This window comes from Giraffa tippelskirchi, chromosome 2 (assembly GCF_054371585.1).
Source record: "Giraffa tippelskirchi isolate mGirTip1 chromosome 2, T2T-mGirTip1v1.2.pri, whole genome shotgun sequence".
NCBI lineage: Eukaryota > Metazoa > Chordata > Mammalia > Artiodactyla > Giraffidae > Giraffa > Giraffa tippelskirchi.
In genome coordinates this window covers 97,465,357-97,491,911 of record NC_137276.1, presented here as the reverse complement: position 1 = coordinate 97,491,911, position 26,555 = coordinate 97,465,357, and the positions used below count along the sequence as shown (strand labels likewise).

The 26,555-nt window shown below is 42.2% G+C and overlaps 1 protein-coding gene across 7 annotated transcripts in view; it reads right to left on the bottom strand.

The window, feature by feature from the left end:
* Positions 1-26,555, bottom strand: part of STAG1 (STAG1 cohesin complex component) — a 483,951-nt gene that overhangs the window by 442,079 nt on the left and 15,317 nt on the right. For 4 of the 7 annotated variants that reach the window (XM_081569670.1, XM_081569674.1, XM_081569676.1 and 1 more), the window contains exon 1: positions 769-952. The exons of the other annotated variants lie outside the window; for them this stretch is intronic. The gene's annotated coding sequence lies outside the window, so the exon portion shown is untranslated. Of the gene's footprint in view, positions 1-768; positions 953-26,555 lie in introns of those variants that run through there. 7 annotated transcript variants of the gene reach the window in all.

Sequence of the window (26,555 nt, the reverse complement as noted above, 5' to 3'; positions counted from 1 at the left end):
GGGAAAACAACTTTTATTGGCCTCGTCTCCCGGGGGGCTGGAAAACTAGCGGGGCAGTGCTCCGGCCTGGACACGTTTCACGAGGAGGCCTCCGTCGGGGGCGGGGAGGGCAGATAGCGGGAAAGCCCGGCTTTGACGTCCCCTCTGCCCCAGGCGCCAGCCCCCCGCTCCTCCCCGCTGAGAAGAGGCCTGGGCCGGTCGCCTCGCCGAGCGACCCCCAGGCCCCTCAGCCGAGGCGAGCTCGTTGTCATGTGACGCCGCCGCCGCCGCCGCTAAAACACCGCAGAAACGCAGGGCGGCGGATGGCATTCGCACCAGCCCGCCTCGGCCCGGCCCCGCCGGGCGCGGGCGAGTCCCGAGAGTCCGGGCGGGGGGGCGGAGGGCGGGGGGGCGGAGGGCGGGCTTGGCGGCGGGCCCGAGCGCGCCACAAAGGCTTCCGCGCCCGTCGCCGTAGTGCCCGAGCGGGCGGGGGCACAATTTTCGGGGCCCGCGGGAGGGGTGCGGAGCGACTAGGGTTCCGGGGTGCCCGCCGCACCCCCAGCCGTCCCCGCTGGCGCCCGGACGGCCGGCGACCGCCGCGCCCCGCACAGGCCTGCGCGGCCTCCCTCCCCCGCGCGGGGCCCGCGCCCGGCCCGCCCGCTCCCCGCTCGCGCTCTCTCGCTCTCGCCCGGACTCCATCTTGGATCGGCGCTTCCAGCCCCCGCGCCGCTGCCGCCGCATTCCCCCTCTTTCCCGCCCCCCGCCGCCGTCGCCGCCGCCCGCGCTCACCTCAGCTGCCCATCCGGGCACCGCCGGCCGTCGACCTAGTTTCCCCCCAAAAGTCTCCGGTGTGTTATTCCCGATGTGGGGGGGTTGTTACGGGGTGGTCGCCGGGGGTTCGGGAGCGGGGGCCGCGCCTTCAACGGAGCTGCAATCCTAACCCGCCATCTGGTGGCATTTTCCACACGCCAATGGCGCCGCTGCAGACTTGGGTCCGGACCGCCCTCTGCTGGCCGCGGTGCTTACTGCCTCGCTGACGGGACGGGCCTGCCCGGAAAGGGGAGGGAGCTGAGGCGCGAGCTGGGGGCCGCGGCGGGGACGCGCGCGAACGCTTTCCTGTGGGGATTGCGCGCACGCGCACCAGCGGGGCGGGAAACGTGGCCGCTGCGTGGCGGCCCGGCCCCCGCACGGAGCGCTGGCCCAGCTCAGCCAATCGCAAGCGGCGGATACCTCTTCGTGAGGGTGCTGTGGACGGTTCGTGGGCCGCCCGGGGCGGGCGGAAGGATGGCCGCGGTGGCGCTTGCGCGCCCCGCTGGCTGGGTTGCCGCCCGCCATTTTTGGAGCTTTTCCGGGACCTGGGAGGGAAACCCGCCCCTGGCCCCTTCACTGCGGCCCCTCCCCAGGTCGCTGGACTAGCGCACCCCCGCAGCCCCGCCCGGCTCCTGCTGCCCCCATCCCCCGCCTCTGCAGAAAAGCGCTCTGCAGAAGAGCGCTCTGCAGAAAAGCGGAGGAGTGGCAGCGCAAAACCACGTTCCCGCCTCTCCTGGTGTTAACCAGGGCCTCAGAGCTTAGCATGTACGAGCGATTTATTGTCTACTCTTGACGAGGTGCTTTCCCGGACGAGGGTGAAAAGGTTTTGAGAGCTGTTTGGGACCTCCCTCGCCGTGCATCTAGACGCAACACTGCGCGCCCCAGGCCGATTGGCGTCGTCACTGCCTCTAAAGCAGATCCTTTCCGTGGTGCCGGCTTTGCATAAGGCGGCAGCATTGGCTAGTTAGTGAGAAAAGAATGTTAAGTAGATTGAGAAAATATAGCCTCCGCTTTGGAATCAGATTTCTCCTTCCATAGCCTAGTATTACTCTCAGTAGCTCTGAAATGGACTGGAGAATCCTAGCCTTTTAGCTGCCAAAAGGGAAACAATTGACTAGCGTGAAATCATGACCAAAATATGCCTTTAAATGTCGCCTTTTCTCTACTCTCCCCCCCCCCGCCCCGCCTCTGCCTGGTCGTGGCTCCTACCTTTCACCCACTCAAAACTTTCAATGCAAAAGTGAATCCTTAATCTCCCAGGTCATCAGCCCCATTTATGACTAAATTCTCTTGTTATTGTAGCCAACCAGCTCTATTTCTGTATTGCCTTAGAATTGCTCGACTCCTTTATAGTCTTAAGGGCCGGTCTCCAATAAACTATCCCTATTTCTGATTTCTCTCTCAAAGGTCACACTGTGTGGTTTTTCACTGGAGGAAGCCCCAGTTCTACCTGGTTGGATATGAAGTCGTGACTGCACTCCCACTTTTTATATATATATATATATATATATATATATATATAAACTCATCTTTGGATTTATTCCTATCGTATTCTCTGCAGACTGTTTCTCATTTTCCTTGTTAAGGTGCCAGTCCCAATCCATACTAATAGATAAAATCATCTGGTTAACAGGATCAGAGCCATGGAATTCCAGTTTGATATTCTCTCCATCTTAAAACATTTGTTGACATGACCTTTCAAATTCTCACCAAATTAACCCATTCTCCCCCTCCCCTTCTCTCCAAAATCAGTGCTTCTTGCAGGAAGGACTACCTAAGTCGTCCATTCCTATTTTCTCCTTCCACCGCTACTTTCCTAGGATCTTATATCTTCAGTATCTTAGCCATTGGCTTCTTTCTGTTTTTCAGCAATTTCCAAGGGCTTTTTAAAAATTTGTACTACTACCTCCAGTTACTGTAATATCAACCTTCTTTTCACTGTCACATTTCTTAAGAGAAGTGGTCTCCTGCTTTCACTTCCACCTTACTCCTTACCTTTTACCAGTCTAACCCATAATGGCAAACTGAATTTACACTTTAAAGTCACACGAGTTCTAACTTCCAACCATTTTCTCATCCTCTTTTTCTTGGCACACCCAATCTTTATCCCCTTCTTGAAACCCTGTGCCCCCCTTTTTTAAGACAGTTCCTGGGATCTACAACCTACCTGGTTTTCTGGTCTTTGTATTCCTTTGCTAGTGCCTCCTCTTTCGTCCAACCCATAGGTCAACTCTTAGCTCTCTGTGGTATTCTCTACTACATTACTGCCCTTCAAAAGTCTCTTTAAATTACTATCTGTTCCTGATTTTCCCTTAGCGTTCCTCATATTCAGCTTTCTTGCCAGGAAGCTCCAGTGCAAAATTCAACATTTAAAATAATGCATGTTTCTTATTCAAGTTTCTGATTCCTCTTAGTAGCTTTGTAATATCAGATACATTCAACTTTTATCTATTTGATAAGATAAAGTAAAATTCATTCAGTCATCTGACCCCATGGACTGTAGTCCGTGGAATTCTCCAGGCCAGAATACTGGAGTGGGTAGCCTTTCCCTTTTCCAAGGGATCTTCCCAACACAAGGATGGAACCCAGGTCTCCCACATTGCAGGCGATTGTTTACCAGCTGAGCCACAAGAGAAGCCCAAGAATACTGGAGGGGTAGCCTATCCATTCTCCAGCGGATCTTCCCAACCTAGGAATCAAACCGGGGTCTACTTCATTGCAGGCGGATTCTTCACCAACTGAGCTATCAGGGAAGCCCAAGATAAAGTAGAAAGTTTAAGTTTAGGCACTTAGTCGTGTCCGACTCTTTGCGACACCATGAACTGTAGCCTACCAGGCTCCTCCGTCCTTGGGATTTTCCAGGCAAGAGTACTGAAGTGGGTTGCCATTTCCTTCTCCAGAGGATCTTCCCAACCCAGGGATCAAACCCGGGTCTCCCACATTGTAGGCAGACGTTTTACCGTTTGAGCCACCAGAGAAGTCTATAGGTCCTATAACAAGTTGACCTTGTTGCAGAGCCATATGTTTCCCAGGAGCCTCTGCTTTCATGAAATTCTTAACCAGGAGTCCAAAGATCTCGGCAATGGTTTTCAAACACCACAATTTTCATTAACAGCTTTAAGTCAGAGGTGTGAACAAAAATGTCAAAAAGAATACCTGGAACTAGTGTGGATAGAGCTAAGGATTTTTAAGTATTATTTGGGGTAGGGAGTAGAGTATCAATAGAACAAACATTTGCTTAGTCCAAGTTTCTTGGTGCCCTTTGGAATTTGTACCTCATCGTTAATTTCAAATGACCTGAAATGAGACCTGACCCACTTTGAAGATTCAGGTTGATAGATTAGTTGTCTAAAGAAGAAGCACATGCCTATTAGACTTTTGTTTCAACTCAATCTCTTAGCCAATCTGGTCCAAAAGCATATAATACATGAAATACTAAATTTGAAAGTTTTATTATTAAAAATTTTAAATTGCATTACAGAATTACATGTAAATGTAATATAAATGCTTTACAGAATAAATCATTAACATTTACTAACCAACAATGTGAAGAACTTTGCCTTATAAAAAGCTAACTTGTGGCTATTTAGATGGCAGAACTCCTTTTAAATTTTGGCTGAACTTAATCTTTTTCCTTTCTGGATAATTTTAGCATGAAGAAGATTTCAAAGTTATTCCATTGACCTTAGAGTCCTGCTTAAAGTAAAAGACATTCAGCCAACTTGCTTCATGACAGTAATGATTGCATTCCTTTCACGGAAGCCTTTTTTTTTTTAATGACTTTTCTTTTAGAGCACTGTTAGGTTCACAACAAAATTGAGCCTGCACACAGGTATAGCCTCCCCTGTAATCAACATCATTCACCAGAATGATAAAGTTGTTACTGAGGATAAACCTATATTGACACATTATAATCACTCAAAGTCCACAGGCAATTCCTTAGAGTTCACTCTTAGTATTGTACTTTCTATGAATTTAGACAAATGTGTAGTGATATATGTCCATCATTATAATAGTTTTTTCATTGACCTAAAAATCCTCCATGCTCTGTGTATTCATCCCTCCTCTTCCCTCATCCCTGGAAATCACTAATTTTTATTGTCATATGGATAGGTAGCCTTTTCAGTGGCTTCTCTCACTTTGTAATATGCATTTAAGCCACTTCCATGCCTCTTCCATGTCTTTTGATGGTTTAATGGCTCATTTCTTTTTAGAGAATAATTCATTGTGCAGATATACCACAGTCTTATTTATTCATTCACTCACACACACGTACTGAGGAACCTATTGTTTGCTTCCAAGTTTTGGCAATTATGAATAAAGTTCCTGTGGGCTTCCCCAGTGGCTAATTGGTAAAGAATCTACCTGCCAATACAGGAGATGCAAGTTCAATTCCTGGGTCAGAAAGATCCCCTGGAGAAGGAAATGACAACTCACTCCAATATTCTTGCCTGAGAAATCCCATGGACAGGAGCCTGGCGGGCTACAGTCCATGGGTCGCAAAGAATCAGGCACAACTGAGTCACTAAGCAACAACAACAAACATTCCTATATAGGCCTTTGTGCAGACATAAGTTTTCAACTCCTTTGAGTAAATACCAAGGAGTGTGATTGCTGGATCATATGGTAAGAGTATCTTTAGTTTTGTAAGACACTGCCAAACTGTCTTCCAAAGTAGCAGTACTATTTTGCATTCCCACCAGCAATGTAAGAGAGTTCCTGTTGCTCCATATCCTCATCAGCATTTGGTGTTGAAAGTGTTCCAGATTCTGGCCATTCTAATCAGTATGTTGTGATATCTCATTGTTGCTTTAATTTGCACTTCTCTGATGGCACATTCTGTAGAACACCTTTTCGTATGCATATTTGCCATTGTGTATCTTCTTTGGTGACATGTCTGTTAAAGTCTTTGGCTCATTTTTAAATTGGGTTGTTTGTTTTCTTATAGCTGAGTTTTAAGAGTTATTTGTATAACAGTCTTTTATCAGATATGTCTTTTCCAAATATTTTTTCCCAGTATGTGGCTTCTGATTCTCTTGGCATTGTCTTTTCCAGGGCAGAAGTTTTTAATTTTATGGAAGTCCAGCTTATCAATTATTTCTTTCATGGATTGTGTCTTTAGAGTTGGGTAATACATAAAAAGGTGTCACCTACCCATGGTCATTTAGATTTTCTCCTAAGTTATCATCTAGGAGTTTCATAGTCTTGTATTTTATGTTTAGGTCTATGATCCATTTTGAGTTAATTTTTATGAAAGATCTAAGACCTGTGTCTCGGAGAAGGCAATGGCACCCCACTCCAGTACTCTTGCCTGGAAAATCCCATGGATGGAGGAGCCTGGTAGGCTGCAGTCCATGGGGTCGCCGAAGAGTTGGACACGACTGAGCGACTTCACTTTCACTTTTCACTTTCATGCATTGGAGAAGGAAATGGCAACCCACTCCAGTGTTCTTGCCTGGAGAATCCCAGGGATGGTGGAGCCTGGTGGGCTGCCATCTATGGGGTCGCACAGAGTCGGACACAGCTGAAGCGACTTAGCAGCAGCAGCAGCAGCAGCAGCAAGACCTGTGTCTAGATTCTTCTTTTTGGGGATGTGGGTATGCAGTTCTTCCAGCAACATTTATTGAAAAAACTATCTTTACTCTGCTGTATTACCTTTGCTCCTGTGTCAAAGATCAGTTGATTATATTTATAGGAGTCTACTTCTGGGCTCCCTATTCTCTTCCATTGATCTATGTGTCTATCTTTCATGAGTACCACAGCTGTCTTGATTACTGTAGCTTAATATTAAGTCTTGAAGTCAGGTAGCATTAGTCCTCCACCTTTGTTCCTCTCCTTCAATATTATACTGGCTATCCTAGGTCTTTTGCCTCTCTATATAAACTTCAGAATCAATTTGTTGATATTCATAAAATAACTTGCCAGGATTTTTATTTGTATTGCATGAATTTAAGATCAATTTGGGAAGAACTGACGTCTTGATAATATTGAATCTTCCTAGCCATCTCTTCATTTATTTTGTTCTTTTCTGATTGCATTCATCAGAATTTTATAGTTTTCCTCATATAGATCTTGTAAGAAAAACTGTTTAACGTAGCAATTGATTCATGATTCTCCCCTTTCCCATACCTTTTAACAGAGTTCCAGATACACCTCTTGATATTTAGACTGAAGAAAAGTCTTCTGATTATACTTTATCATACTTCACTTTGACTACCTCCACAAACCACATGGATATCTGTAACATAGTATTTTAGGGATCATGACCACTGTCTCAATTTACTCTTCCCAAATCAAGTATTCTTCCTTTGCATTTTTCGCTTGGCTACAGGATATTTCCTGTTGCTTATCAGCTAGACTTTTGCAAAAATCATGAATGGTTTTCCCTTCTTTTCTACTCTTGCAATTAAGGTGTGCTGCCAACTGGTGGCAGTAATGTGCCATAGTGGCCTACCTTTCAGATTAAACTGTGACTTTTTCCATTCCATTTTTAAAAACATTTTAACTTATTTATTTTTAATTGAAGGACAATTGCCTTACAATATTGTGTTGGTTTCTGCCATACATCAGCATGAATCAACCATAGGTATACATATGTCCCCTCCCTCTGGAGCCTCCCTCCCACCTCCTACCTCATCCCACCCCTCTTTTTTCCCAACTCCTTCTAGACGTGAAAAATCAATTCTGTCCCAAAACCAGAAGTCTTCCTCTTTCAGAATCAGTAAAACTGGGTTCAGGAAAAACTCTGTTCTCCCAAAAATTGAGGAAAAGAACTACTCAGACACTTTAAAAAAGAAATCTCGTAAGCAGAGTGCTGGAGCTAGTAGCTGTAAAATTAAGGACTCTTAAATGTCATTTGGGCTTCCGTGGTCTCTCAGATGGTAAAGAATCTGTCTGTAATGCAGGAGACCTGGGTTTGATCCCTGGGTTGAGAAGACGCCCTGGAGAAGGGAATGGCTATCTATTCCAGTATTCTTGCCTGGAGAATCCCATGGACAGAGTAGCCTGGCAGGCTACAAATCCATGGGGTCACAAAGAGTCAGACATGACTGAGAAATTAAGTAAATATCATTTAGGATAAAGAGTAAAGTATCAGTAGAACAGCCATTTGCTTAGTCCAAGTATCTTGGTGTCCTTGGAATTTCATTTTAAAAGTTCTGGAAGGAGGCCTGACATATTTCAGGGAGTCAACTTTGATAAAGGTAGATGTCTAAAATATTGTTTCCATATAAACAGAGCAACCAGTCTCTAATGTTTTTTTCAATCAAAGAAGTGTACAAATGGCAACAAATGAAACAAATTACACCATAACAAATCAAACTGCACCAAAGAATTTATGATGAAAAGCAACAAATCTCATGCTAATCCTTTCTACCTCTAGGCCTATTCACCAGGGACAACCTATTTTACATGTTTTTGTTTGTGATTACTTCAGTATTTCTAAATATGCTCATATCAGTTTTAGACAGTATAAAAAAAAATCCCATGGACGGAGGAGCCTGGTAGGCTACGGTCCATGGGGTCGCTAAGAGTCGGACACGACTGAGCGACTTCACTTTCACTTTTCCCTTTCATGCACTGGAGAAGGAAATGGCAACCCACTCCAGTATTCTTGCCTGGAGAATCCTAGGGATGGTGGAGCCTGGTGAGCTGCCGGCTATGGGGTCGCACAGAGTCGGACACGACTGAAGCGACTTAGCAGCAGCAGCAGCAGCAAGGACTCACTCATAGAAGATAAGGATTGTGTTAACAACCAGCCTTCTGATACTTAAAGTTACAATAATTTCAGCTCTTTTGTTGGTTATCTTTGTAACTTTTAACAGAATACTGTGAAACTCTAGATAATACTTCAACCTAAGACAGTATTTTGACTTTAGTATTAATACCACCATTCTTCCTTCCCACCTTCTACTCACCTCCCTTAAACACAGTCAATATCATTCGTGTTTTGTCTATTAGTTGATTCTAAATTAACAACCAACTTCCAGGCTATGAAAAGTGTTGGGATTACATTTTCTTCTCTAGGCTACCCACTCGAGTATTCTTGGGCTTCCCTTGTGGCTCAGTTGGTAAAGAATCCACCTGCAATGAGGGAGACCTGGGTTGGGAAGATCCTCTGGAGAAAGGAAAGGCTACCCACTCCAGTATTCTGGCCTGGAGAATTCCAAGGAGTCAGAGCCAACTGAGCGACTTTCACTTTCTCTATAAGACCTCTGTCACAGCCACTAGAAAGCCACTCAAAACATGTGGAGCATCAGGATCAAATAAATTCTCTACCCTTATTACCCATTGCCCAAATATGTGTGCGTCATACTTGGACCATAAGCTGCTCATTTGGCTTTATTGCTTCTAGAGCTTCAAATAGTGTTTTTTTTCCTGTATGTTACACATAGTTTATCTAATCAAGTTTTTCTGTTTTCTCTATCCTTTTACAGAGATGATCTCTTTCTTTTGGCCTCTGGTGATCCTCTGGTGATGACACCTGATTGACCTTTGGCCTTCTGCCCCTACTTAGCCTAACTGTTCTTAAACTCTTATACTGCTAACAGCCTCCCTTTACTCTGCTCCAAAGTTGGAGCTACTCTTCTAGAATCTTGGTCTACGTTCTTGGTTAATCTTCTTGTTTTTCAGAAGAATATCCTCAATAACTACATATAAAAGAATAGGAAGTAATGCTGTCAATGTAACTGAATTTACTTTCCGTTAAAACTCTCAAAGCATTGTCTAGTGTATTCTAGTATGCAGTGATACTGATAAACTGGATGGAAGTGTGGTCTTACTCTTAATGAATGACTAGTTGCTTAATTTCATCATCATCACCAGAAGCTTACACATGTTTAATTTGCTTTATTTGCTATAAATCATCACTGGGTAAAATATTTCGTGGAAACACATTCAAATCAATTCTTGTGATTTTTTACTGCATTTTTTAAATATCAAATTTTTTCTTAAAAATAACTTTTTTTGCTGGTTTCCTACTAATTCTATCAAACTTATGTAAGTGATTTCTCGACTGAGATGAACTGAGATCTAACATTAGTTTTCTATTGCTACTGTAACACTTTGCCACAAATGTGTGGCTTTACAGCAATACAAGTTTATTATCTTACAGTTCTAGAGTCAGAAGCTCTAAATAGTGTCCACAGGACTGAGTTCTTTTGGAGGCTCTAGGTGAGAATCTACTTCCTGCCTCTAGCTTCTAGAGGTTGCCCACATTCCTTGGCTCATGGCTGCTTCCTTAGATCACACTTCTCTCCTCTATAATTTGCCCTCCTCTATTACATTGAGAAGAAGAACCTCTTAATATAAATACTACATGCAAGTGATCAATTTTAAAAGTTACCTATCTTTTCCCCCTAGCCTCTTAGTTCTCTCAAGAAGCAGCCACAATTACCCAGTTCCAGAAGCTTTTGGACTTTTTCTTTAATCTTAGTGTTATGACATTTCTAGGGATCAAATTTTAATAAAAAGTTACCAGGACTTTGCAGTTTTTTCTGAAACCATGGAAACAATCAATGAATATAAGCATCTTCTTTCAATGATGTTTAGGTAGATGTGCATTGAGCACTTACTAGTATATATGGCAGATACTTGGTATACTTGGTATTTTTTGTTTTCTTTTGTGGGTTTAATTTTATTTTTTACAGTTATATTGAGGTGTGATTGATATATAATAAGCTGCACATATTTAAAGTATATGATTTACTCATCTGTAACCTATATAAACCCATGGAACCATCACCATAATCAAGATAATAAATATATCCATCAACTCTAAAAGTTGCCTCATATCCCTTTGTAATCCATCCCTCTCTGCCTTTATTGGGATTTCCCTGATAGCTCAGTTGGTAAAGAATCCGCCTGCAATGCAGGAGACCCCAGTTTGATTCCTGGGTTGGGAAGATCTGCTGGAGAAGGGAAAAAGTTACCCACTCGAGTATTCTGGCCTGGAGAACTCCCTGGACTGTATAGTCCGTGGAGTTGCAGAGACTGGAACAGGACTGAGTCACTTTCACTTTTTTGGACTTCCCTCCTGACTCAGCCAGTAAGGAGTCTGCCTACAATGCAGGACACCCAGGTTGAATCCCTGGGTTGGGAAGATCCTCTGGAGAAGGAAATAGCAACCCACTCCAGTATTCTTGCCTGGTAAAACCCATGGACAGAGGAGCCTTGCAGGCTACAGTCCATGGGATCATAAAGAATCGGGCATGACTGAATGACTTCACCTCTCTCCTCTCATCCATTCAGGCAACTACTGGTCTGCTTTCTGTCACCATAGATTAACTGCATTTACTAGAATTTTATATAAACTGAATAATACATTGAAAGGGAAAACGTTAGTTGCTCAGTCATTTGTGACTCTTTGCGAGCCTATGGATTTGTAGCCTGCCAAGCTACCCTGTCCATGGGATTCTCCAGCCAAGAATACTGGAGTAGGTAGTCATTCCCTTCTCTGGGTGATCTTCCTGACCCAGGGATTGTACCCAGGTCTCCTGCATTGCAAGCAGATTCTTTACCATCTGAGCTACCAGGGAAGCCCTGAATAATATATTATGTACTTTTTAAAAAAATTTCTTTACTTGGTAAAATTATTTTGAGATTCATCCACATTGTTGTGTATAGAAATTATTCATTCCTCTTTAGCACTGCTGTAGTGTTCCATTATATGATTAGACTACAGTATGTCCATTTAACTGCCAATGTACATTTTGTACTTAATATTTTTCTTATAGTAAAGCTGTTATGAACACTGAGACACTGATTATGTTTCACTGGATTTGGTATTCAGTTGGTAGACTAAATCATGAATCACAAATAGCTGAGGAAAGAAGAGAAGCAAAAGGCAAGGGAGAAAGGGAAAGATACAGCCAAGTGAACGCAGAGTTCCAGAGAATGACAAGGAAAGATAAGGCCTTCTTAAATGGACAATGCAAAGAAATAGAGGGAAACAACAGAATAAGTAGAGAAAAACAATAGAATGGGAAAGAGAGATCTCGTCAAGAAAATTGGAGATATCAAGGGAATATTTCTTGCAAGGAAGGGCACAATAAAGGTCAGAAGTGGGGAGAACATAACAGAAACTGAAGAGATTAAGAAGAGGTAGCAATAATTCACAGAAGAACTATACAAGAAAAGTTGTAATGACCTGGATAACTGTGATGGTTTAGTTGCCAGACATCCTGGAGTGTGCAGTCAAAAGGGCCTTAGGAAGCATTTCGGTTAACAAACTAGTGTAGGTGACAGATTTCTAGCTTCGCTATTTCAAATCCTAGAAAATTATGCTGTTAAAGTGCTGCACTAAATATGTCAGCAAATTTGGAGAATTCAGCAGTGGCCTGAGCTGAAAACTCAGCAAATTTGGAAAACTCAGAAAGTAGGGAAAACCACTAGACCATTCAGGTATGACCTAAATTAAATCCTTTACGATTATACCGTGGAAGTGACAAATAGATTCCAGGGGTTAGATCTATAGACAGAGTACCTGAAGAACTATGGCCAGAGGTTCGTAACATTGTACGGGAGGCAGTGATCAAGACCATCCCCAAGAAAGAGAAATGTAAACAGGCAAAATGGTTGTCTGATGAGGCCTTACAAATAGCTGAGAAAGGAAGAGAAGCTAAAGGCAAAGGAGAAAAGGAAAGCTATTCCCATCTGAATGCAGAATTCCAAAGAATAGCAAGGAGAGATAAGAGAGCCTTCCTCAGTGATCAATGCAAAGAAATAGAGGAAAATAATAGAATGGGAAAGACTAGAGATCTCTTCAAGAAAATTAGAGATACCAAGGGAACATTTATGGGAAAATGGGCAAAATAAAGGACAGAAATGGTATGACTCTAACAGAAACAGAAGATATTAAGAAGTGGCAAGAATACACAGAAGAACTATACAAAAAAAGATATTTCTTCATGACCCAGATAGCCATGATGTTGTGATCACTCACCTAGAGCCAGACATCCTGGAATGTGAAGTCAAGTGGGCCCTTGGAAGCATCACTATGAACAAAGCTAGTGGAGGTGATGGACTATTTTAACTATTTCAAATCCTAAAAGATGATGCTGTGAAAGTGCTGCACTCAATATGCCAGCAAATTTGAAAAACTCAGCAGTGGCTACAGGACTGGAAAAGGTCAGTTTTCATTCCACTCTCAAAGAAAGGCAATGCCAATGAATGTTCTGACTACTACACAGTTCTACTTATCTCACACACTAGCAAAGTAATTCTCAAAATTCTCAAAGCAAGGCTTCAACAGTACATGAGCTGTGAACTTCCAGATGTTCAAGCTGGGTTTAGAAAACACAAAGGAACCAGAGATCAAGCTGCAAACATCCATTGGATCATAGAAAAGGCAAGAGAGTTACAGAAAAATATCTACATTTGCTTTATTGACTATGCCAAAGCCTTTGACTGTGTGGATCACAACAAACTGTGGGAAATTCTACAAAGGGTGGGAATACCAGACCACCTGACCTGCCTCCTGAGAAATCAGTGTGCAGGTCAAGAAGCAACAGTTTGAACTGGACGTGGAACAACAGCCTGGTTCCAAATTGGGAAAGGAGTACGTCAAGGCTGTATATTGTCACCCAGCTTATTTAACTTATATGCAGAGTACATCATGTGAAATGCCAGCCTGGATGAAGCACAAGCTGGAATCAAGACTACTGGGACAAATATCAATAATCTCAGATACGCAGATGACACCACCCTTCTGGCAGAAAGTGAAGAAGAACTAAAGAGGCTTTTGATGAAAGTGAAAGAGGAGAGTGAAAAATCTGGCTTAAAACTAAACATTCAAAAAACTAAGATTGTGGCATCCAGTCCCATCACTTCATGGCAGACAGATGGGGAAACAATGGAAACAGTGACAGACTTTATTTTCTTGGGCTCCAAAGTCACTGCAGATGGTGACTGCAGCCATGAAATTAAAAGACACTTGCTCCTTGAAAGAAAAGCTATGACCAACCTAGACAGCATATTAAAAAGCAGAGACATTACTTTGCCAACAAAGGTCAATCTAGGCAAAACTTTGGTTTTTCCCCTATTCATGTATGGATGTGAGAGTTGGACTATAAAGAAAGCTGAGTGCCAAAGAATTGATGCTTTTGAACTGTGTTGTTGGAGAAAACTCTTGAGAGTCCCTTAGACTGCAAAGAGATCCAACCAGTCCATCCTAAAGGAAATCAGTCCTGAATATTCACTGGAAAGACTGATGCTAAAGCTGAAACTCCAGACTTTGGCCACCTGATGCAAAGAACTGACTCATTTGAAAAGACCCTGATGGTGGGAAAGATTGAGGGCAGGAGGAAAAGGAGACGACAGAGAATGATATGGTTGGATGACGTCACTCTCTCAATGGACATGAATTTGAGCAAACTCTGGGAGTTGGTGATGGACAGGGAAGCCTGGCATGCTGCAGTCCATGAGGTCACAAAGAGTTGGACACCTGAACTAAACTGAGCAGTGGCCACAATTGGAAATGGTCAGTTTTCATTCCAATCCCAAAGAAAGGCAATGCCAAGGAATATTCAAACTACTGTACAATTGTGCTCATTTCTCATTTTGTTTTCAGTCACTCAGTCATGTCCAACTCTTTGCGACCCCATGGACTGCAGCATGCCAGGCTTACCTGTCCTTTACTATCTCCTAGAGTTTGCTCAGACTCGTGTCCATTGAGTTGATGATGCCATCCAACCATCATCCTCTGTCACCCCCTTCCTCCCATGCAAGTAAGGTTATGCTCAAAATCCTTCAAGCTATGCTTCACCAGTATGTGAACTGACAACTTCCAAATGTACAAGCTGAGTTTAGAAAAGGCAGAGGAACCAGAGATCAAATTGCTAACATTTGTTGGATCATGGAGAAGGCAAGGGAGTTCCAGAAAAATATCTACTTCTGCTTCATTGACTACTCTAAAGCCTTTGACTATGTGTATCACAACAAACTGCAGAAAATTCTCTAAGAGATGGGTGTACCAGACCACCTTACCTGTCCCCTGAGAAACCTGTATGTGGGTCAAGAAGCAACAGTTAGAACTGGACATGGAACAACTGACTGGTTCCAAATTGGAAAAGGAATACAATAAGGCTGTATATTGTAACCCTGTTTATTTAACTTATATGCAGAGTATATATATGCAGAGTGAAATACCAGGCTGGATGAAGCACAAGCTGGAATTAAGGTTTCCAGGAGAAATATCATCAACCTCAGATACGCAGATGATACCACTCTAATGGCAGAAAGTGAAGAGGACCTAAAGAGCCTCTTTATGAGGGTCAAACAGGAGGGTGAAAAAGCTGGCTTGAAACTCAACATTCAAAAAGATTGTGGCATCCAATCCCATTACTTCATGACAAATAGAAGGGGGGGAAAAGTGGAAGCAGTGACAGATTTTATTTTCTTGGGCTCCAAAATCACTGCAGAGAGTGACTGCAGCCATGAAATTAAAAGACACTTGCTCCTTGAAAGGAAAGCTATGCCAAACCTAGACCGTGTATTAAAAAGCAGAGACATCACTTTGCTGACAAATGTCCATATAGTCAAAGCTATGATTTTTCCAGTAGTCATGTATGGATATGAGAGTTGAACCATAAAGAAGGCTGAGTGCTGAAGAATTGATGCTTTCAAATTATAGTGCTGTAGAAGACTCTTCAGAGTCTCTTGGACTGCAAGGAGATCAAACCAGTCAATCCTAAAGGAAGTCAATCCTGAATATTCATTGGAAGGACTGATGCTGAAGCTGAAGCTCCAGTGCTTTGATCACTTGATGTGAAGAGCCTACTCATTGGAAAAGACCCTGAAGCTGGGAAAGATTGAAGACAAAAGGAGAGGGCAGCAGAGGATGAGATGGTTAGAAAGCATTTCCACTCAATAGACATTAATTTGAGAAAACTCTGGAAGATAGCAGAGAACAGAGGAGGCTGGCGTGCTACAGTCCACAGGGTCACAAAGAGTCAGATGACTTAGTGACTGAACGACAACAACAAGGACTGAATTGTGTCCTGCTCCCTCAAATTCATCGGTTGAAGTCCTAACCCCCTATGTGATTGCCTTTGAAAATAGGGCGTTTAGAAGGTAGTAATTAAGATTAAACGAAATCTTATGGCTTCTCTGATGGCCCCGCGATAAAGAATCTGCCTGCAATGTGGGAAACACAGACGCAGTTTCGATCCCTGGGTAGGGAAGATCCCCTGGAGGAGGACATGATAACCCACTCCAGTATTCTTGCCTGGAGGATCCCATGGACTGAGGAGCCTGGTGGGCTACAGTCCATAGAGTCACAAAGAGTTGGACATGACTGAAGCGACTGAGCACACACTCACAAAGTCTTATGAATAGGATCCTGATCTGATAGAACTGGTGGTCTTATAATTAAGAGGAATGTAGGGTAGCATTTAACAGAAGGCTTCCCGTATGCTGTTTTCGGTCTTGCATAAATCCTTTGTTCCTCATAGCACCTGAATGCAGGCGCTGGAGGAATCGCACATGGTTCCCGGAATAATAGGAATTTATGCATCTCGTTCGTATGGAAAGTAACTTCTCCATACGGTGGAAAGCAGCCATTTACAACTCTCTTCCCTTCTGATATGGAAAGTAACTCTTACAATCCCCTCCCTTGAAAATGATTCTAGCCTCCAGCTTCCTGAATAACTTGTAAGATTCTTTTATCCCTGTCTCTGCTAAAAGGGCTATCTTGTAAGAGAGTATATATATGCCCACAATATGTTGAATAAACGCCTTTGTTCCATCAGAGCACTGGTCCCCGTGTCTTTCTTCATTTCTCTCTCTCTGTCCCCTTCAGGCTGCTCAGCCTCTTTTCTTCCTTCTTTCACTTTCTTATCTGTCGACTCTGTACCCCCAAGTTCCGGTCCATTAAAGGACCCCAACAGAGGAAGAGCCCTCTCTTTCTCTCCCTCCCTTCCTCCCTCTCTCCTTCACATTCCCCTCCCTTCCACCTCCTCTTCCCACTCTCCCCACCACACACAGGGAAGGAAAGGTCATATGAAGATATAGCCATAAGGCTGCTGTCTGCATACCAAGAAGAAAAGTTTTATTGGAAACTGAATCAGCTGGTAGGCACCTTGATCTCTTCCTAGAACACTGAGAAGTAAATTTCAGGTGTTTAAGTCACCTAGTCTATGGTATTTTGTTATGGCAGTCTGAGCTGACTAAAACAGGTGGCTATTCCTTAGCCAGATGGATGCACTGTAAAAAGATAATGATAAGCTAAGTGATTAATCACCAACTGAAAGCTAAAATGAATACTATAGTACTTTGGTGGTACACAAAGTAGCTGTCATCTCCTACAGTGGGAGACCAGAATAAACTCAAAGTGGCTAAGCTCCAAAAATTAAGTCAAGACAAATATATTAAGCCAAGGTCAGGGCCCTGTTGGGAAAGAATGGGGCTTAACACAGTAGATGAAGATATTCCCAGTAGTGGCCCACCCTCCTCTGCTAAGCCTAATTCCTTTCCCATTATTCAGAAACGGTACAAAGACTTCTTCCCATCAGGACAAGTTCCCTCCCTCTCAAGATTTGTTCTCAGTTTTTATCCTGTCCAAGAGGCCTTAACTGAAGGTATGTCTCAATGTGCTAGATCTAATAATGTAGGAAAATAATTATATTCCAAAGGAGCTTCAATATCTAGTCAGCATAAACTGAGAGAGTATGTGTAGAATTGAATTTTGAGGCTGCTCAAATTAATGGATGGACTGGTTGGATCTTCTTGCAGTCCAAGGGACTCTCAAGAGTCTTCTCCAACACTACAGTTCAAAAGCATCAATTCTTTGGTATTCAGCTTTCTTCACAGTGCAACTCTCACATCCATACATGACTACTGGAAAAACCATACCCTTGACTAGACTGACCTTTGTTGGCAAAGTAATGTCTCTGCTTTTTAATAAGCTGTTTAGGTTGGTCATAATTCTTCTTCCAAGGAGTAAGTGTCTTTTAATTTCATGGCTGCAGTCACCATCTGCTGTGATTTTGAGCCCAAAAAAATAAAGTCAGCCACTGTTTCCCCATCCATTTCCCATGAAGTGATGGGACCGGATGCCATGATCTTAGTTTTCTGAATGTTGAGCTTTAAGCCAACTTTTTCACTCTCCTCTCTCACTTTCATCAAGATGCTTTTTAGTTCCTCTTCACTTTCTGCCATAAGGGTGGTGTCATCTGCATATCTGAGGTTATTGATATTTCTGCCGGCAATCTTGATTCCAGCTTGTGTTTCTTCCAGCCCAGCGTTTCTCATGATGTACTCTGCATATAAGTTAAATAAGCATGGTGACAATATACAGCCTTGAGGTACTCCTTTTCCTATTTGGAACCAGTCTGTTGTTCCATGTCCAGTTCTGACTGTTGCTTCCTGACCTGCATACAGGCTTCTCAAGAGGCAGGTCAGGGGATCTGGTATTCCCATCCTTTGTAGAATTTCCCACAGTTTATTGTGATCCACACAGTCAAAGGCTTTGGCATAGTCAATAAAGCAGAAATAGATGTTTTTCTGGAACTCTCTTGCTTTTTTGATGATACAGCGGATGTTGGCAATTTGATCTCTGGTTCCTCTGCCTTTTCTAAATCCAGCTTCAACATCTGGAAGTTCACAGCTCACGTATTGCTGAAGTCTGGCTTGGAGAATTTTGAGCATTAATTTACTAGCGTGTGAGATGAGTGCAATTGTGTGGTAGTTTGAACAATCTTTGGCATTGCCTCTCTTTGGGATTGGAATGAAAACTGACCTTATCCAGTCCTGTGGCCACTGCTGAGTTTTCCAAATTTGCTGGCATATTGAGAGCAGCACTTTCATAGCATCGTCTTTCAGGATTTGAAATAGCTCAACTGGAATTCCATCACCTCCACTAGCTTTGTTCATAGTGATGCTTCCTAAGACTCACTTGACTTCACATTCCAGGATGTCTGGCTCTAGGTGAGTGATCACACCATCGTGATTATCTGGGTCATGAAGATCTTTTTTGTACAGTTCTGTGTATTCTTGCCACCTCTTCTTAATATGTTCAGCTTTTGTTAGGTCCATACCATTTCTGTCCTTTATTGTGCCCATCTTTGCATGAAATGTTCCCTTGGTATCTCTAATTTTCTTGAAGAGATCTCTAGTCTTTCCCATTCTGTTGTTTTCCTCTATTTCTTTGCATTGATCACTGAGGAAGGCTTTCTTATCTCTCCTTGCTATTCTTTGGAACTCTGCATTCAAATGCAGATACACACTACTGTACATAAAATAGGTAAACAATAAGGATCTACCGTATAGCACAGGAAACTATATTTAATATCTTGTAATAACCTATAATGGAAAAGAATCTGAAAATAATATATATTATATATATGTATATGACATATATGGGCTTCCCAGGTGGCACTAGTGGTAAAGAACCTGCCTGCCAATGCAGGAGACATAAGGGATGCAAGTTTGATCGCTGGGTTGAGACAATCCCCAGGAAGAGGGCATGGCAACCCGCTCCAGGAATCTTGCCTGGAGAATCCCATGGACAGAGAAGCCTGGTGGGCTACAGTCATGGTGTCTCAGAGTCAGACACAACTGAAGCAACTTAGCACACAAGCCTGCATAGCTTATATATAACTGAATCATTTTGCTGTACACCAGAAACTAACACATCCTTGTAAATCAACTATATTTCAATTTTCTAAAACACTTTGCCTTTTGTTCTGAAGAGAGACACCATCTCTATCTTCTAAGGTTGCTCCTGTACAAACACCCTTGAAAAGATAGCTCAGAACAAAAGCTGTTGGTGTCCTCAGGGAAGATCAGCAGAAACAGATCCATGGAAAATTGTCTCCCAGCTCTGCAGAGTTGGAGGTACAGGTCTCCAAAGGCAACCCAGTTTTACCAGCGAACACAGCGAGACTCCCACTGAGCTACAAGCTAGGCTGCTAACACAAGCTCTTTGGGTTCTTTGACTCCAGGGACCAGCAGGCATCAGTTTCTGGAAAAACAGCTCAAAGGATCTGGCTCAGAACATTTTCTATAGCCCTTGAGGAGGAACTAAAAGTCCTTAACTTTGCTTTGGAAGTGTTAGTCACTAAGTTGTGTCCAACTCTTTGCGACCCCATAAACTGTAGCCCACCAGATTCCTCTGTCCATGGAATTCTCCAGGCAAGAATACTGCAGTGGGTTGTCATTCCCTTCTCCAGTGGATCTTCCTAACCCAGGGATCAAACCCAGGTCTCCTGCATTGCTGATGGATTCTTTACCATCTGAGCCACTAGGGAGGCCCTAACTTTGCTTTATGGCTAAACTATTGTTATTTTGTCTTGCTTGACTCTTTTCCTTTGTTTCTGCATTTTCTTACTTCTCTCATTAAACTTGCTCTTTGGAACTTGGGGAAGGCCTAGGAGGTTAAAGCATTTCTATGAATGAGAGGTGGGGGATTGGGGAGGCTGTCTCTAGAAAGGCCCTGCAGGGTCCTGCTTGGTTTCAGCTGCAGTGGACACTGTGATATGCTGCCCAGATTCTTAATCAGTGAAGGATTTGTTACCCTGACTTCTGGGAATGCTATTAGCTCCTTCAGAGATGGACTTCTCTGCAAAGAGGTGTGTCCCTTCCCAGAATGGCCCATATCCAATGACCAAGCAATGCCAGAGTATGAAAGGCCTGGCATCTAAGTCTAATTTGGGATAATTCTTGGGGCAAGGGGTGGCATTTCAGCACTAGAATTCTTTGTGAGGTCAACTGAGGCTCTCATTGGGCTTGCATCCCAGTTTAACTTCTCTCTTTCTTATTCTGCTTCCTTCTCCTTCCTCCCATAGATTTTGATACCAAAGTCACTCCTTAATAAATATCCTGCCTATTAAAATTCAGCTCAGAGTCTGCTTCCCAGGGGACCCAGCCTGAGACAGCCATTTATAGTATTACCTTTTAATAGATTACTGTGTACTTGTTAAAAAGATACTGTACCTCCATAAGATGTGTTGGCTTGGAAAGAAACGTTAAGTTAAATAAAATCAGGTTAATATATAGTAAGAAAAAAATCTAGATGTATACCTTGGTGTTAATGGTAACACTGTCTGGATAGTAATTTTTCTTTTCCTTTTTACTATTTTCCTGCATTTTCTGAATTTGTATTTTTATTTTTAATCAAAATGTGCAACAAAGCTATTTTAATTTTGGAAAATTAACTTTGTCATAAATAGACAATCTCTTCCTCACCTAAGGCAGTAAACTGGTGTAAACAACCTGGAAATTAACTTAAATGTACATATAAAGATCCTTAATTCCCAGTAATTCTATTTTGAGGAATTTATTCTTTGAGTATAATTTTAAACTTGATTAAATAAATTAATGGGGAATTTAATATACACAAAGATATTTATCACAGCCTTACTTCAATTAGTCAGAAGGAAAAAAACAACATAAATGATTCACATATATGCATGATATCTGAAAAGTGAAAGTGAAAGTCACTCAGTTGTGTCCAACTCTCTGTGACCCAATGGACTATACAGTCCATGTTCTCTAGGCCAGAATACTGGAGTCGGTAGCCTTTCCCTCCTCCAGGGGCTCTTCCCAACCCAGGGATTGACCCCAGGTCTCCCACATTGCAGGTGGATTCTTTACCAGCTGAACCACAAGGGAAGCCCATACATGATATATGTGTGTGCATAAACTTTATAGCTTTTCGAAACATTGTTTGTTTTCAAAGAATATTCATTAACATAAAAATATTACAATATGATACTAGTAAATGGCAGAAATTAATATATAAAGTTATAGATACAGATTTATAATCAATAATCCCCATTATCTTGGGGATTGGGGATTGTTTCTTACCAACATATACACATGGATGTAAATGTATCCACACACATACACATACTCTCACAAAGGAAAAGAGTGGGAGAAAATATATCAAAATGTTAACAACAAATATTTCTGAAAATTGGAATTTCAGGTCCTTTTTAAAATCTTTAATTTTTCTTATTAAAAAATATAATATAAATGCTCATGATTATTAAAAGAGAAAATTATATTGCAAAATGTATATGCAAGGGAAACTTAACCTTCCTAACACTTCAGAACAATATTCCTCCCCAAAGAAACCAGTTGTACAAATCAAAAGAAATATTTTTGTGCCCATATTGCCCGTTTTACATTTTTAAATTTTTTACACAAATGAGTACATACTAATAACATTGTCCTATATCATCTATTTTCTCTAACAACTGAATGAGAAACAAGACATCTACTTTCTTTCTAATGGCTGAACAGTATTTCACTGTGTAAATGTACCATATGAACATTTAGGTTACTTTTAATTATTTACTGTTGAAACATCCTTATACATTTTTATCTTTTCATGCTCATGGAGTGTACCTAGAAAATAAATAGAATTGCTAAGTCAAAGGGTATATGGATTTTAAATTTGTATCATTAATTTTAATTGCCCTTCAAAGAGAGTACCAACTTGTACCTACAATCTACCAAAAGACACAGGCAGGATATAAAACTAAAAATGTATATAATTTCATTTTTCTAAAAAATTGAACTATATGATATCAATAACAAAAACACTATCAGAAACTACATGAAAATGTTAATGGTCTATTTCTAAGGTATTAGAATTAAAGGTGATATTTATTTTCTTCTCTGTTTTTGTGAATGTTCCAAATTTTCTTAGTAAATATAGACTGTTATAATCAGAGAAAAATGATGTCTTTAAAGTTAAACAATGTTAAGTGTATTATACATTTTTATGTATTCATTTCTAGAAACTGAGTAGTATTACAAACATCATTTTGTTTGCTACTTCTAAAGCTATAAAATAATATGGTATGCAACATACCATAAAGGAAAATGACTTATTAAACATTCATATTAGTATTTAAATAATGAAAGAACCATTAAAATAATTGTATCTAATTTTCACCACTGAAAAGATTCTTTTAACTTAGGGCTAAAGCACTGAATAACTCTTGGACGAATGGTTTCTGAGTACATGCATCATAAGCAGACATCTAGAACTGGAAAGAAACATGAAATCCAAGTCCAGGTGACCTTCCATTAGAAAGAGAGAGGCCTAGGTATCTGCATGTGCCTCTCAGAGGCTGAAACCAAGATGTATTGTGAGTCTTAAAGAAAGGAGATTTCCCTTCCAACAGAAGGCTGGGAGACTCTGAGAATGAAGCAGTTCTCATTCATTTACCAAATATATTTGAGTACCTATTATAGTATGTAAAACCCCATGTTAGGTGTTAGGGAGACAATGAAGAACAAGACAGACACAGTCCTCACCCTCTTAGAGATTAACATTCTAGCGGAGAATAAAAGCATTAAACAGCGAATTATATAATAACTACTTATATAATAAAAAACTATGTAACAAGTAGGTATATAGTTGTTGTCATTATTGTTCAGTCACTAAGTCATGTCCCACTCTGCAATCCCATGGACTGCTGCACACCAGGCATCCCTGTCCAGCTCCCAGAGCTTGCTCAAACTCATGTCCATCAAGTCGATGATGTCATCCAACCATCTCACCCTCTGTCCCTTTCTCCTCCTGCCTTCAATCTTTGATCTTCTTGCAATCCAAGGGGCTCTCAAGTGTCTTCTATAATAGCAAAAGTGAAAGTCGCTCAGTTATGTCCGACTCTTTGCGACCCCATGGACTATATAGTCCATGGAATTCTCCTGGCCAGAATGCTGTAGTGGGTAGCCATTCCCTTCTCCAGGGCATCTTCCCAACTTAGGGGTTGAACCCAGGTCTCTCGCATTGCAGGCAGATTCTTTATCAGCTGAGCTACACTGGAAGCCCAATAGTAGCTATTCTAATTGTCATAGTGCTATGAAAAAGTGCAGGATTCTAAGATACCACATACAGGGGCATCTGACTGATGTGAGGATTCTTGAAAAGACAACTTCAAAGAAATGTTGCTTTAGCTGAGACCTGTAGAGCATGGGTTGCTTGTAAGAGCTGTTTGTGCACATGTCTTCCCAACTGTGTTCTGTGATGTCAAGTTGAAATTGGGATTTACACCATGGATATTGACAAATGCTAAAACCAGTGATTCTCCCCTACTTCAACCCTTGAGAACCAGTTGTTATATATTTACTGAACTTCCCTGGTGGCCCAGTGGCTAAGACTCCACCCTTCCAATGCAGGGAACATACCACAACTAAAGATCCCACATGCCACAACTAAGACCTGATACAGCCAAATAAATAAATATTTTTTAAAACTCTGAATGAAAAAAAAATTACCAGTATGTCACTGCTACTAATTTATTCTGCCAAGGTAAGGACTCAGTTTCATGGCAGCAGATATTACCTGCCTCTGAGCAGTGGAGGAACTGAGGATGGCTTTGAGTTTAGTAAGAGATGTTCACTTTACCTTTGTAAGGTCCATCAGCTTTTTGAGAAGAAAGCACTGACTTTATCCCAGGATAATGCATGACGGATGCATTCACAGAGTGATCTTTGGAACTATAATCTGTCCCACGTGGCACACACTTTGGTTGCTACTGTGTTTGATTTGATCCTATAGCGTTTCTACCATGGCTCGAAGTCTGTAGGTAATTGTCAGCCTTTGTTTTACCCTTGCCTCATCCCTGCTGTTCAAATCAGCCTTTCAGCTCCCTGCAAATTTTTTACCCATTGTTTGGAATTATGAAAGGCTAACAGTGGAAGGCAGTTGGATGGCTCTAATCCCAGGAGTCAATGGCATTGGTAATAGTCTTGGGCTGCTCCTTCTTAGCTTCTGTAGGTATCTTGTAATTTTCACCAGAAGGAAGGCCTGCTGCCTCCCAGATCTCCTTCTGAAAGGTCACTTATTTACACTTGACCACTTTCTTCCCAGTCCCCTTTCCTCTACCAGTGATGCAAACATGAAGGATACTCCTGTATCTCTGCAGTCTACCACTACCAACTTGGATACTTTTCCAGTCAGGTTCATTTTCTGGGGGCTGTCTGTTGGCCTTTTCTTCCCTGCCGGGTTTTTAGATGGCTTTCCACAATGACACTGCTTGGAATGATACTACTGCTGTCTCTACCTATGAAATGTCCTAAGCATCTTACCAGAGGAGGGGCTGGGATTGTTTTTGTAGCTCAGAGTTCAGGCTGGTTCAGGGCCTTCAGTGGTCAAGGTCATAGCATCCCCTTAAAAGTTTTAGCTACTGTCCTCTTTAGCTGAGGGAACTTCTCAGGCTGCTTTGTTTTTTGTTTTTTAAAATTTGGCCATGCCATGTGCCCTAAGGAATCTTAGTTCCCTGACCAGGGAATGAACCCATGCCCTTGGCAGTGAAAGTGCAGAGTCCTAACCACTGGACTGGCAGGGAATTCCCACAAGGCAGCTTTAAACTGTCCTGTTTTTATTTAATTCTTCTTCTTCTGCCTGTTACCTTTAATACACATTCTCTCTCTTCATTTTTCCTTTAGCACAACCGAGGTTATCCTAGCTATTAATTTTTTCCTTTTTTTTTTTTTTGTACCATGCTTATTCACTCAGTCATGTCCAACTTTTTGTGATCCCATGGACTGTAGCCTGCCAGGCTCCTCTGTCCATGGGGATTCTCCAGGCAAGAATACTGGAGTGGGTTGTCATGCCCTCCTCCAGGGGATCTTCCCAATGCAGTGACTGAACCCAGGTCTCCCACATTGTGGGTGGATTCTTTACTGTCTGAACCACTAGGGAAGCCCAAGAATACTGGAGTGGGTAGCCTATCCCTTCTCCAGGGGATATTCCTCTGGAATCGAACCAGGGTCTCCTGCTTTGCAAGTAGATTCTTTACCAACTGAGCTTTTTTTTTTTTTTTCACTATGGAAAATTTCAAACATGTACAAATTTTGAAAATTGTATAATGAAAAGTATACTTTTGTATATCCATGACCCCAGCTTCTAAAATATAGTGTATGTACCCCTATATAGTTTGCCAACAGATATGCTTTTAAGCAGATCAAAGAAGTCTGAAACTGAACTATTTTTTTTTCTAGTTGAGAACAGACCATTTTATGCAAAACCATCTCCTCATTGCCTCATCCTTTGTATATGACTCCTTAGTGAATAGCCCCACCCTCCCCCCTGGAAACGCAGCTCAGCTCCTCCTCTTAAACTTTCACTGTCCAGTTGATAGTCTAGCTCGTCCTGCCTCCTACATACTACTACTCTCCATTCCCTTTGTCATGGTCCTGGTCCAGGCTTTTGCATGTCTGGAGCCTGACACTTGAGGTTTGGGACACTTCTTAGACAACCAGCATTAGGAGTTTAGTATGTTTATTATTTATCTATTGCTGTGTACAAATTACCCCCAAATTTAGTGGCTTCAAACCATACACGTATATCATATTTCAGTTCCTGTAGGTTACAAATCTGGACACAGCTGAGCTGGGTTCCCTGCTTTACAGTCTTTCACAAGGCTGGAATCATGGTTTTAGCCCAGAGTCTGTGATCTCATCTGAAGGTTCAACTGGGAAAGAATCAACTTCCAAGCCAACAACTCACTGGCTGTTGCACAGTGATAACTTCAGTTCCTTGCTGCCTATCAGCTAAAACCGAGGCCCTCAACCCCTGGGACATAGACAGGTACTACTCCATGGCCTGTTAGGGACTGGGCGACACAGCAGGAGGTGAGTGGTAGGCAAGTGAAAAAAGCTTCATCTGTATTTATAGCCGCTCCCCATCATTTGCATTACCACCTGAGCTCCACCTCTTGTCAGATCAGCAGCAGCATTAGATTCTCACAGGAGCGAGAACCCTATCGTGAACTGCACGTGTGAGGGATCTAGGTTGCATGCTCCTTGAG